At 35.0% G+C, this 15,023-nt stretch overlaps 1 long non-coding RNA gene across 1 annotated transcript; it reads right to left on the bottom strand.

Annotated features, from left to right (window-relative positions):
- Positions 1 to 712: 712 nt before the first annotated feature.
- LOC131928655 (uncharacterized) lies at positions 713 to 6,322 on the bottom strand. Its single transcript, XR_009383818.1, has 4 exons — positions 6,231 to 6,322; positions 3,549 to 3,575; positions 3,031 to 3,150; positions 713 to 819 (listed from the first exon to the last, which is right to left on the bottom strand). It is a non-coding gene; the product is annotated as an uncharacterized LOC131928655 (long non-coding RNA).
- Between the last annotated feature and the right edge of the window lie 8,701 nt (positions 6,323 to 15,023).

Below are 15,023 nucleotides of genomic sequence, written 5' to 3'. Positions count from 1 at the left end.
TAATTAAAGTTAAATAGTCTTTTAAGTACAAATCGACCATTATTACAAGAGTGTGGGGTAACACCATGACGTACAAGTGCAAACTATAGAAAAAACAACGCTAAATCCAATTGTATTATTAACACACTAAAGGTAAACATCGTTACTATTAATTGTGCAGTAATTAAAGCTTATAAAATACATGTACGCGTATGTGGTGTATATTTAAATTATACACATATGTAGGGTGTAGTGGGTTAAGGAGGTGTTACGCCACACGCATGCGTATCGAAAGCTTGTTTTGAAACTAAACAGTTTTTACGCTGTTTTATATCTCTTTATTTTTGTAAATTATAATACAATGGACCCGTCGACTAGACACAATGATCAATAAAGTTAAATGTGTTCCATTTCACTTAAATATTTTAGAAAGAAATCTTTTTTTAAAAATTGCAATGTAAGGTGCACTTGTGTGTATGGAGGAAGGAGAGGGGTCGTTAAAGTTTTGCGTCATTTTGTGTGACAACGAGAGACTAAAATCGCCTTTAAAAAGCATTACGTAATTTATGAACGCGGATAATTACATTAAACGTAAGTGCTGGAGTTTTAACGAACTATTAAAGGTGTGTTGCCAGGCAACACTCTCTCACCAACACACACACATTTCATATACCCGCACACAATTGACCGTCGATTTTTAAAGGTTAAAGAGACAAAAGGAGAATCATTTTTTGTGTGTTTGCGATTTTAATGAACCACAACACAGAAGGGACGACTACAATCTAGACTTGAGTCTTGAAGAGGTCAACTCGCACACTTGTTTGACTGGAGAAGTTGGAGCTGAAAATGAATAACATGACATTTATAAACAGTAGGCCTACTGTCCTTATCTTGGGAGAAAGTAAACAGCAGTGCTTCCTGCAAGACAACCTATCTATCCAATTGTATGTAATAGTAAACAGGCCGTTTTCTAAATATGACGTATATGAATATACGTTTTCTTCAGACATCTCTTCGTGGGGTGGTGGTGGAAGTGAGGGAGGAGAGGCAACCCCGTAACGGACGAAAAAAAAAACATTTACACACACACATATATATATATATATATATATATATATATATATATATATATATATATATATATATATATATATATATATATATATATATATATATATATATATATATATATATATATATATATATATATATATATATAGTGGCGGAACTAGAAAAAAGGGCCACCCCGCAAAAAAAAAATGTTGGGCCCCATATATATATATATATATATATATATATATATATATATATATATATATATATATATATATATATATATATATATATATATATGAGTGCTATTAGTATTAGTCTGCTTTGAATTTATTTTTTTGCGTTTTTTTGTATTTAAAATATTAGTTTTTAATACATTTCCTTTTTATACTTTGTCATTCTTTATTATGTATTTTATTTAAATAATTAAGAGAAGTAATTGCTTTTTAATTTGTTTAGTGCAAATTTATTAAAAGTTTCTAAAAAACACACATAGTTGACTATTTAAAAAAAGGGAAATAAGTCATGGAAGTGATTTGAACGTTTGCCAATCTTTCACACTACGACTCCTGTAGCCTGTATATTTTTTTCCTTTACGAAACAGCGTGTGTTAGCTACTGTAGAACATCACTACTGTAGTAGATCTGTTTGTTTTTTTACAAGAAAATTATTTTTTTTAACTATAAAAACATTGATTACGGTCGGCGGTGGAAAGTGTTGGGAAATAATTTTCATTGTTCAAACTGAAAGTGATAATTGTCGGCATGTTCGTTAAACACAAGTTTTAAAAATTATCATCTTTTACAAAAAATTCTAATTATGTCTTTATTTAGTCCTTTAGCTCTTACTTCCCTTTGATAAATTAGGAAAACACAATTACTTCCCTTTATAAAAACATTGCATTAGTGGAAAATAATTTACTTTTTATTACTTTGTTTTGGTGTTGGGAAAAAAAATAATTACATAATTAGCGGGGATTGATCAAGTGCAAATGTTGTAGGTATTTTACGGATAAGCTTGGAGTATTATAATTGTTCATTAAATTGAAACAGGCGCGTTCGTTTAAGTGAGTGCAAAAGACTATGAATAAGTTGGGGTACTATAGTCGTTTATTAAGCTGAAACAGGCGATTCCGACCCGGGCTAGACTGTGAGCACTTTGCGTTTATGTTCGCGTTAGTGTTTTCTTTGTGTTTAGGTTGGGTTTGCGTTAGTGGTTGCGTTTTGATTTGGTTCGTTTTTGTTCTTTCTTTTTTCGTTTTTGTTTGTGTTTTTTTCTTGGGTTTGTATTTGTGTTTGTGGTTGGTTTTGCGTTTGGATTTGGTTTTTTTGTTTGCTTTTTCGTTTTTTTTCTTTGTGTTGGTAATAGTGTTTGTGGTTGTGGTTGGGTTTGTTGTTAGGTTTTTGTTTTCGTTTACTTGTTTGTTTGTTTTTTCTTTGTGTTTGTATTGGTGTTTGTGGGTGTGGTTGGGTTTGTTGTTAGGTTTTTGTTTTCGTTTGTATTTGTAATTGTGTTAGCGTTATGTTTGCGTTTTGTTGTTTTGGTTTTGGCTGGTTGTGGTTTGGATGGGAAATGCCGGATTTATGATGATTACTAAACACACAGGTAATAGTCTTTAACAGAAAGGTTTTGAACAGGAGCCAGAGCAAGGCCTGGCCGGGACGGCTAGTATATATATATATATATATATATATATATATATATATATATATATATATATATATATATATATATATATATATATATATATATATATACTTCAACCATTATCCGCCCCCAACCGGAAATCTTAATTTTCTCCCTACACTTACAACACTTACAACTACTATGCCTCACGTTATGCAGTAGAGCGAGTAGGGTAATGTAACACTGTATAGTGTATTTTATTAATTGAAAATTATACAAAATATATATCTAAATCATGCGTAAAATAATCGAAATTATATTTAATAAAACGAATGTTAGATACGTTAAATCAAGCTTGGATTTTTTTTTTACCTTTTAACCATGTTTAAAAAATTTGAGAGGTAGTCCCCCGTTAGATTGATGCCCCTGGTTGTTAGCATAGTGCCCACTGTTGCCCTGTTGGTGCCCCGCATTGTGCCCACCGCCCTTGCCCTGGGGATAAGACAATATAAAATAGTCAAGCAAGCTTTCAAGTTATATCTTTTAGCTTGTGTCAATTATGGTGGATAATATAATGGAGAATATAATGAAGACTACAGTGAAGAAGTTAAAATCAAGGGCATAAAGAATGATGTACTGAAGGATATAATTATTGATATAGTTAACAATATAACTATGGAAATAATGAAGTATTTATATATATATATATATATATATATATATATATATATATGTGTGTGTGTGTGTGTGTGTGTGTGTATAATAAAAGATATAATGAAGGATGTAATGAAGGATATAATAAAGGATGTAATGAAGGATATAATAAACGATATAATAAAGTATTTACAGAAGGATATAATACATTTTATAATGAAGATTATAATACAAACCAGATCACTGAGCAGAAGGCTTGCGAGCTGCAATAGGACAAAGCTTTGTGTCATTAACTATTTCTAACACATAGTTTAAAATAAATTATCCTTCTTAAACTCTATAAAGACATTTCTAAGGGTTGTGTTGTAGTTTAAAAAAAAATATATTACTAAAATCACCTAACCCACTCTTCCCTACCATTGAATCCCAACTCCCTTATTTAATCATTTGCTCCCTCAAATTATTCTCTATCCTCGATGTCTCGTCCTTGCTCCACAACAACCCCTAATCCCGTCCCCTCCTCCGTCATCTCTACACCCACAACTTACCTACACCCTGATCAATAACCTCTTCTATAAACACCCTGCTACTGATGTTCTCTAAACCAGTGTTTCTTCCAGACACTTGATTTGTATGGGGGGGGGGGGGGTGGACTAAATTCTCCCGGGGGGGGGGGGGGTTTGGGGGAGAATGTTAAAATTATATATCAATATATATAAAGCAAAGTGGTCAGGTGCCCGATTGGGCACTTCCCGGCGCCGCAGGCGCGTCAAATTTGGCACGATGGTGCCTTGGGGCAATAGAACACGAAGGCCGGTGACGGTTTGCCGAAAAGTCTACGGAGAGGGGGTCAAAACTGACCTCGACTGACCGGCGACTTATATGGGCTATTTTACGAAAAAGAACTTCCTCCGACGACCCCCCTTGATATTTTGTGAGGTGGTAGGAGAACGCCTTGGGGTGTCACAAAAAACTCGGCATATCTGGGAAAACTTCGTAAAGGGGTCAAAACTGGCCAGTTATATTTCCCTATATAATCTTTGTAGTTTATGGGAAAAACAGATGGTCATTTCAACGCGGATTTTAGGGTACTTAAACTCAGTATATCTGGCTAATTTTTTGCATACTTCTAGGTCAATGGCTTGACCTTTAGGGAAAACTGTCGGTTTCACTCAAAGCCCTCGACGAGGGCTAAAAAGTGACCGCGAGTGAAATTCTCTTTATATGAGCTCTATTACGAAAAACATTTCCTCCGACGACCCCATTTGAAATTTTGTGAGGTGGTAAAAGAACGCCTTGGGGTGTCACAAAAAACTCGCCATGTCCGGGAAAATTCGGTAAATGGGTCAAAACTGACCAGTCGTATTTCCCTATATAATCTTTGTATTTTATGGGGAAAACAGAGGGTCATTTCAAAACGGATTTTAGGGCACTTACCCTCTTTACATCTTGCTAATTTTTTGCATACTCTTAGGTCAATGGCTTGTCCTTTAGGGAAAACTGTCGGTTTTACTGAAAGCCCTCGACGAGGGCTAACAAGTGACCGCGAGTGAAATTCTCTTTATATGAGCTCTATTACGAAAAAAATTCCTCCGACGACCCCCCTTGGAATTTTGTGAGGTGGTAGGAGAACGCCTTGGGGTGTCACAAAAAACTCGGCATATCTGGGAAAACTTCGTAAAGGGGTCAAAACTGACCAATTGTATTTCCCTATATAACCTTTGTATTTTTTGGGGAAAACAGGGTAATTTCTACACAAATTTTAGGGTACTTACTCTTTTTATAACTGGCTAATGTTTTGCATACACCTCTATAGATGAATGGGCCGTATGGAAAAACTGTTGGTCAGCATCAAAGCCCTCGAAGAGGGCTAAAAATGACTGCGAGTGAAATTCTCATTATACGAGATTTGGTCATTTGGTCTATGAGCAGGGGAGTTAACTTTTTGATGTAACAATTTTTTAATATTTTGTATACTCTTTTTAAGAAAAAACAAAAATCATAAAGTATAGCATTGTTTTAAATGGATATTTTGTTATAAATTAAGTTTTGTATTGTATTTAAATTGTAAAATTAATTGCAAAAGTAATTTAATATAATATTGGATTGATAATTTTATTTTTTTGAAAGCCCTTTCAGTTCTAATAACCTTGCGAGTAATAAGTTTGCGAATATTCCATCTATTTATGGGTACAAAAAAAGTACCCCACTGTATAAATTTAGGCCCTGAGCATTTAACCTAACAGCCAATCACATATTAATTAATCATTCAATTTCTCTACTTTTTTGAAAACCTAAGCGAAGCTAGGCAGTATGCCTAGTTTTCTATAAAAATGTCCATTTCGTTCGGAAGGGGGGGGGGTAGATTTTGTGCTAGATGCCTGAAAGAAACACTGCTCTAAACTGTCACAGACTGTATTATTAGGTATCTTTATTATATTGTGTTTTACATGAAGTTGCATGAATGTAGAGTACCTGGCTAGCGGAAGGACTGTCTGAGCGACTCGTCATGTATTTTTCCATGCTTTTGGGTGAGATCGCTCATTGACATAAGGGGAGAGAATGGACCATATAAAAGGGAGAGCAAAAGATGAACGGGGTTGCTTGCTGTGAATATGAAGTAGGATGTCACCACGTCACTTTGATTCGTGATTGTACTTATACCAGTTGTTTATCTTCTACTATGGATTTACTATGGATTTATTATTTCACTGTATAAAGTGTAAATAAAGTTAAAGTTGCATAACTACTGTTGCTCGTGTGAGTATATTAAACGTACCCACAATAACAACAATGAAATTGATGTTGTTACATAAACCCCTCCATCCTTGTTCACTAAACACTGAGACTCAATGCCTTGTGGTAAGCGAAGGGTGTAGAAGTACTAAATCTATAGACCAAACGTAAGATGTACTCACCTTAAAGCTAGCTGAGGCGCTGGCCATTAGGACCATAAGAACAACGAGGGAAACGAACAGCTTATTAGCCATGACGACTCTTTCATTCAACTCTACCCAGTGACGAACCAATCAAACACCACGTTGCTTTATACCAATCCTACCAAGATCCTATCTTTAACCTGACAGGACCTGTCATTGGCCAATCGTTAATTTGCCCTATGATATAATCTCTGTCAAGATGTCAAACCCTGAATTACGTGTAACCTTTTTTTTACTCTTTCAAGGCGTTATAATTCAGTTGAAAGAAATTTGTTAAAATTTTTTGAGAGCAAGCTGTCTTATATAATTGATTTATAGCTGCACCGATTGCTGTGATATACAAATTTATACAGTGATGTAAGTAAATAAATATTAAGATTGTCCATCTGTTGTGTTAGTGCTAAGGATGCAAAAAACATGTTTCTTTCTCTGCGATTTTTTAATAATCCATTAACTTTGCGCCTAAAGCATGAATATATGGTAAGATGTAACCATTTATTTGCGTGAGTAAATATGACTAATATTCATAGAAACTAGTCTAAATAATTATAAGAAACACCACGATTGATTGTACAGTGGATTTAACAAAAGATCCCTTACGGGTAGGATGATTTAGTACTCACGTATAAATGACTTGGGACGGAGTGGTCTAGCGGTAGAGAGCTTGACTGTTAACCCGTAAGTGTCGAGTTCGAATCCGGGTTCAAGTCAGTAGACCGTCCCTGAGTCCAACCAACTCTGATGGGTACCTAACTCATTTTAGGGAAAGTAAAGGCGGCTGGGCATAATGATGACCACACTATCTCTTCATATGCCGAGGTCACCGAGACAAGCGAACTCTACTTTACTTGCCCCATAGACCGTAAGGTTTGAAAGGGAAAATTTATATTACTTTATAAATGACTCTAAATAACATTTAGGCACGATTGAGTACTAAGGTCATCTATCAACAACATTGATACAGGATTTAGTACTAAGGTGATATATAAATAACTTTGAGGCAGGATTTAGTTATAGGGTCATTTATAAATAACTTTGAGGCAGGATTTAGTACTATGTTCATCTATAAATGACATTGAAGCACGGTTAAGTATTATTTAATACCAGGGTCGTATGAATGACATTTAGACAGGATGTAGTACTAAGGTCATGTACAAATGACTGGGATGCACGGTTAAGTATTAGTGTAAGTATACATGACATTGATGTATTATTTAGTTCTAGAGTCGTGTATGAATGGCATTGAGGCGGATGTAGTGCTAAGGTCATCTATAAATGACATAGATGCAGAATTTAGTATTGGGGTCACCAATAAATAACGTAACAATACTAGAGACAACCGTTGAACCACACCCTCCCCCAACACAATCGTCACACAATGTCAGCCACATTTCATGACCCCCTCCCCCAACACAATCGTCACACAATGTCAGCCACGCCATAAATGCCGTCATAAAGTCCCAATCCACAGTGAATCTTTATCTTAATCTTCATTCTTCATAAAAAAAAAATAATTGTTACTTCACATTTCATGACCGCCTCCCCCAACCCCCTCCCCCAACCCCCCTCCTCACGTCTCACTTGTCATACGTCATCCCCGTGGGTGTGTGCCGTTATTTATTGATTTGAACAATGATAATTTTTGTGCCTCCTAATCTGCCCCACCTCCACCTGATTCTCCCCTCCCCCAACTGCGTTGCCTGTCAAGACAATACAATCTTTTCACAAGGGACGTAATTCAAATGAAAACAAAATTTTACAAAGTACGGACAAATTCCCCTTAAAATTGCTAGAGCTAAGCACATGATAATCGTAACGAAAATTCTTGAAATGATTTTTTTTTTTAAATTTACAATTTGTTTACGTGTAATTTGCAGCGATAACATTAGTTAGACACGTACTTACAAACTAAGAACATTAGAGGAAGTTTAGAGGAGATCACTAAGCAATGAGCATAAAATTCGAATATTCATGAATAAATTCAAATATAAATTAAGTCAAATAAAATGTACTCAAAACACAAGAATGGAAAAGTATATTTTTGCTACGTTTATATCACTATCGCGTTGCAAGGTCGCGTGTCACCCGGTGCGGCATTTCGTGGTGTCACCCCCTCCCGCCCCCAAGAAACAAAGTATATATATATTACAAATATATATATATATATATATATATATATATATATATATATATATATATATATATATATATATATATATATATATATATATATAGGGCTATATATATGGCTACAACAGTGGCCATTTGACAGCTTCACATAAGGTGGTGCAATATTAGCACGATAAAACTTTGACATTATTTAAAGAAGCTGGGCTTAAAGATAATTCTATACAAACATGTAGTAATTCACTTCTCAACTCGTCGACGGTAAGTTTACAAGATGTTTTTAAAACGTAATCTACTATATACATATGAAATGGGTTCTGTTTCTCTGTATGCGTGTATGTAAAATGTATCTAAATGGAAGACACGCATAAAGTAAAAAAAAAACACAAAATTCAAAAACTTTCACAGGCAGCGAGAATGACGTCACAAGAAACTAAGAAGAACTAATCGTATAAGTCACAATAAACGAAACTTACAAAGTTGAAAGTCATAATAAAGACACAGAAAGGAATGACGTTATAAGTTGTAGATAAAAATATAATTGATAGTCAAATGTTGAAAGGATGAAAAATAATAATGACGTCATTGATAATGGGAAAAAAAGGCTTTAATAAGCACACTTTTATTTCTTACACATGTTTATATGTTGTTTTTTTTTTAAATAACATGAATCGATCGTCACATTTGTGTTACAAATTTTAACTCAACATTTTATTTGTCAACCTCAATGGGAGATGACAATGACAACTACTTCATAAATCCCAAAAATTTAGTTACTTCCCTTAACTAGTATTTATTAATTTTTAATCAAAAGCTTATATTTATTTAACTTACTCATATTTGTTTTTCTGTAGCTCCACAAATATTGGTATATTTTATTTAACCCTTTCCCCATAGTCCGATTGAGCTGAAATTTGTCACAGTGTTAGCATTTAAATGACAGTGCAGGGAATATCACATTTCTAGCAAAATCAGATGGACAATTTAATTTACTATAAGCATTTAAAATTGTTACGTTTAATAATAAAAGGGGAGATAACACTAACAATATTTATATCGATCAGTAGGCAGTCGACGGTTATCTGATTTTTTTAGGTTGGCTCATAGCTCAATTTTAGACATCACAAGACACTAGACCGATTTAACGCAAATATTTTTAGCATCTTGAAACGCATTTTTATGGAAGTTCACAACTTCTATCATCTAAACCAGGGGTCTCCAAACGTTTCAGTCCGAGGGCCGCATTAACTATCAAATTTCACCTCGGGGGCCAGTTAGTTCCAGGCATGTCTTTGATTTTTTGCTGGGCAAAGTTCCTCAGCCATCACCAACAAACGATGTTTCCTTGGACAAAAAGATGTCCTCGGGCCGGATGAGAGGACTTCGCGGGCCGCATTTGGCCCGCGGGCCGAAGTTTGGAGACCCCTGATCTAAACTGTACAACAAACTTTCATAAAGACACACAGATAATATTGTATTTACTTAACTACATCGACAGTAGAGTTTCACGTATGTTGTATAGAACCTGGAACTTGTGCTTAGATAGATGACGAAGTTGACGCTACAGCTAACCATACCCAGAACAGCCGAGAAGGAACGGAGTAAAACAATATTCTCGACAGACACACTGTTGTACGTGATATAGAAATCTATTACACATGTGGGTATCCACACGATGGCTGTCACTACACACACCACAAGAAGTGTTTTGAAGACTTTGACTTCATTCTGCTTTTTGTTTGTTTTTTTACTATTCGCTAGGATTTTATTTCCCGATTCCTTAAGTTTTATAATAATAATGATCGAACACATTACAATAGTGGCTAGAGTAACGACAGAAAAAAGAATATTTAGCACCACATAGGCGTAGGTATGGATTGACGCGTGGTTGTTCTGGTAAAACTGAGTCTCACTAAGCGTCAGTATCGTCGCGTTAAGCTCCTGGTCTAAACTCCACTGCAAACTATAGTTGAAGAAGATGGGCGAGACGAGACCAATCGTCCCGACGTATATCCCGATGACGATGTATCGGGTTGTAGATCTGGTGAAGATTTTGGAGACCTGGAACGGGAAGCTGACGGCGACCGCACGTTCTACGGCTATGAAGGTTGTATGCCAGATGCTGATGGCCGACATCGTTGCGGACAGCGGTAAGAAAACCCCAAAAGAAATAGTGGACATAGAAATCGATGTCGCGAGGTCAAAGTTAAACATTATTCCTTGTAGTTTAGTAACAGGATACAGGACTGAAAAGATCAGATCTGTGATGGATAAGGAGATCAACACAATGTTGGTGCTGTCGTTGAACCCTTGCAGACGAAGAACCCGTATGTTGCTGACGTTTCCCACAATGCCGAGGACAGCGAGGATGTAAACGAGGATATAGTTGTTAACTAGTTCGATGATGTAATTAGTTTCGTCTTCGGTGGTCATTTTCGAATACTTCAGAAACGCTAAAATCAAACAACAAATGTAATTTTAAATACAACTTAAATTAAATATAAACATATCATAGTTCTCTTTAGGGCTTTGAAACCTGCTAAAACAACTTTGAGATATTCACACATTTCAGATAAAAAATCGCTCATTAAACACAACTCTAATACAATTAATTAAAATCTAATTTATAAAAAAAATAATTAAGAAAAAAAATACTATTAATTTAAAATAATGTTGCTACTTTTGTTAAAGTAATATATCACCTACATAAACTGTGAGACTATTATTAATGTCAAGAACAATCAACAAGAAACAATTAAATTTAAATTAGATTAAGTAAATTAAATAACCTGTTCGTATATTAGACTTTACAAATTTACTGCTAGCTCACATCCCGGGCGGCTTTATTTTGCAGAAAATTTTATCCAACAGAATTAAATCTCTGACTTAAGTAAGTAAAACAAACGTAAAAAGTTGGTTGGTTCAAAGTATAATTAACGCACATTTGCATAGACTTCTCTAACAGTAATCTTCTCTTCACGCTATAAATAGAATATAAACCTTTAACCCGCAAAATAGTTATACTAGTGTTAAGATGATTCGGAACTAAATATTGCTGGAATGAAGCTACTATCCTAAAACGCAAACACATTTAGCGTCAAATACCTGCATATAATGTATATATATATATATATATATATATATATATATATATATATATATATATATATATATATATATATATATATATATATATATATAAAGCAATGTATGTTTGTGTGTGTGTGTGTGACTGTTTGTCTGTCTGTTTGTCCTTTATGCATTACTTCTCCTCTCATCACATCGCCGTGAAACTTTGGGAAGTTGTTGAGAATATTCCTGGGGAGTTTTCTGCGGGAAAAAAAATTCAAATTCGCCGGGGTGGCGCCACGGCAGGGCGCGATTTGTTTTTTCTCTATATACGGTACATAAAAATAAAAGTCGATTTTGGTTTGACATCGTTCATCTGAAATTTTTGATTTCGCAAGGGCGGTGCCACGTGAAGGTGCGATTTTCCTCTGTATATGGTATATAAAAATAATAAAAGTGAATTGCAGTGACACCGTTTATCCGATATGCATGAAACTTTGGGGAGTTCATTATGACATTCTAGGGAAGGGTTCTGTAAAAAAAAAACATTTTTAATTTCGCAAGGGCGGCGCCACGGGAGGGTGAGATTTTTCTCTATGTACGGTATATAAAAATAAAACGGTTTGGCACCGTTAATCCAATAGGCATGAAACTTTGGTGAGTTCATTAGAACACTCTAGGGAAGGGTTCTTCAAAAAATCATTTTTAATTTCGCTAGGGCGGCGCCACGGGAGGGTGCGATTTTTCTCTATATACGGTATATAAAAAAGTCGAATTTGGTGTGACACCGTTATCCGATAGCCATGAGACTCTGGGGTAGTTAATTAGAACAATTCAGGGAAGGGTTCTGTAAAAAAAAACACCTTTTTTAATTTCGCAAGGGCGGCGCAACTGGAGGCTGCGATTTTTCTCTATATACGGTTTGTAAAAATAAAAGTCTATTTCGGTTTCACACCGTTCATCCGTGTACCATGAAACTTTGGGGAGATGATTAGAGCACTCAATGGTAGGGTTCTATAAAAAAATATTGTTTAATACTGCAAGGGCGGCGCCCCCCCTGGGGGGGAGCGATTTTTTTCTCTATACACGGTATATAAAAAATAAAACTCGGAGTGCCATGAAACTTTAGGAAGTAGATGAGAATACTAGCGAGAATATTTCTGAGAAAAAGAAAACTAAAGTTTCTTATTGGCGGCGCCATATAAGGTACAACTTTCGTAAATACACGGTTTGGCGCCCAGAGTTTTAGAGCGACTATGTTGGCACTTGGCATCCGTAAATCGAGCGTCCTGCATAGCGAGTAAGGGGTACTATTATATTCAGCGGTAAAACTACAACAGGCTTCTAAAAATAACTTTGTAACGCGAGGAAATCCTTCTGTACAGTTTCGTCACCTTGGCAAAGATGAAAAAATAACTTTTTGAATATGAGGAGCCTACTGTAGAGTTTCGTCACTTTGCGAATGATGCAATAAGCATCTACTATTAGACAATCCAGTCAGAAATTGAGATCGAGCATCTAATAATAGACCATTAGTAACGCTAACATATTGCATCAGTCACACTGATGTTTAAAACACGTCAAATAATTTTTGTACGTGTTAATTAACAAATCCTGTTCATTTGTTTCACTTTATTAAATGACACAACCAGCATCATTGTTAACAGGAAGCTATTTGGCACGATGGCGCCTGATAGTTTTAAGGAGCTAAGGGTCGTACGCCGCGCCTATGCGGTAGTGTAATCGGGGGGTGGGGGCCCTGAGATCGCCTCTCTACGTCTCTGACACATGGGCGGTGACCCAAGTGTGTTCTACCATATTATTTCGGTGAGTGATTAATGTATACTCAAGGTTTTCATGCGGTAGTGTAGGTAAACCCGTGTCCAGATATTTATGATCCAAGCGCAGGCATTGTTTACATTTAAATAACTCACTTTTATAAAAGAAGGTCACGCGTCTAAAAACATATGATTGGTCAAATCCTTCTTATATATTACGTCTAACTTTCTTCTATCCCCGCCGCACGCGCGGGGGACGGGTACGCTAGTATATATATATATATATATATATATATATATATATATATATATATATATATATATATATATATATATATATATATATATATATATATATATATATATATATATATATATATATATATATATATATATATATATAAGTTTAATACCCGTGCTCCGCCACGGTAAATATTTCCCAAATGTACCAACTTGGAACAGAACAGAACTAAATACAAACACAAACACAAAACAAACACAAAAGAAAACACAAACACAACACAAAAACAAAAGAAAACACAAAAAATAATGCAAACAAACACAATGCAAACATAAACGAAAACACAAACGCAACACACAAACACAAAAGGAAAATTAAACGCAAATAAAAACACAAACAACTATAGCGATGACTGACTGACACACTATCTAGTTGCTTATATTACATGATTATAAATATATATATTAGATGCATATCCGTGCTCGGAAACGATAATTCTTGTTTAAATGTACCAACTTAGAAACAGAACAAAACTAAACACAACACAAGCACAAGCACAACACAAGCACAACACAAGCACACACAAACACAATGCAAAAACAAATGCAAAAACAAATGCAAACGCAAAAAACACACACTTGAATAACAAGCACAACACTCATAACATAAACACAACTTAACTGTAAACTTAAACGCATAGTGCTCACAGTCTAGCCCGTGGTGCCAAATCGCACCCTGTCTGACCGCCGGCGGACGAGCCTGATCCAGTGAACGACTATAAAACCCCCAGCTTGTCCGCAAACCGAAATATAGAATAATAATTAGTAAACAGTACGTTCAGTGTATAAAATAAATAAAAGGCAGTATTTAAAATATCTGTGTTTTACCTACCATATAGCACTTTTTCAGTTCTTTAAATTTAAATGAACCGGGAGTGATCTCCCTTAAACTTTCTTGAATATTCTTATAAAAAACTACGGGGGATGGAAACTCGGGATAGAAACAATATTTTAAACCATTTTTAATTACTTAAGCTTTTAAAAATAGAATAGAATCTCGTAGAAAAAAGAATTGCACGCGCACATACGGACAGAATTGCAAAGTCCAGTTTTTCCGACTCGATTACGCGTAAAACGCCGAAATTTTAATAAATTAGAATTTAGAATTTTTGCCCGATTAAAATAAGTCCCCTTTACTCCTCATGTGACGATGTACTGTGTTGTAAAACGGATGAAACTGTCAAAATTTTATGTGATTTTTGTGCACGATTACAATACTTTCTCTATACTCTGTATAAGAGAAAGTAAAAATTCACAATAGAGTTTCAAGACTTAAACCATTGTGCACCTAATGAATCTGATGACACGCGTATAAAGTTGCGGAATAGTTGATTAAACATTATCATTAGTACACAGTAGGTTTAGTGAATAAAATAAATAAAAGATAATCTTTTATAAGTCCATGCTAATTATAATATTCCACAATAATATCCTTTTACACGTCTGCAAAATTTGCATTCACATGTTGCTAATTATATTATTTCAACAATGATTCTTG

This window comes from Physella acuta, unplaced genomic scaffold (assembly GCF_028476545.2).
Source record: "Physella acuta isolate Inbredline_101_S28 unplaced genomic scaffold, ASM2847654v3 ptg001528l, whole genome shotgun sequence".
In the NCBI taxonomy this organism is placed as follows: domain Eukaryota; kingdom Metazoa; phylum Mollusca; class Gastropoda; family Physidae; genus Physella; species Physella acuta.
This window is presented reverse-complemented; position numbering and strand designations above follow the sequence as displayed.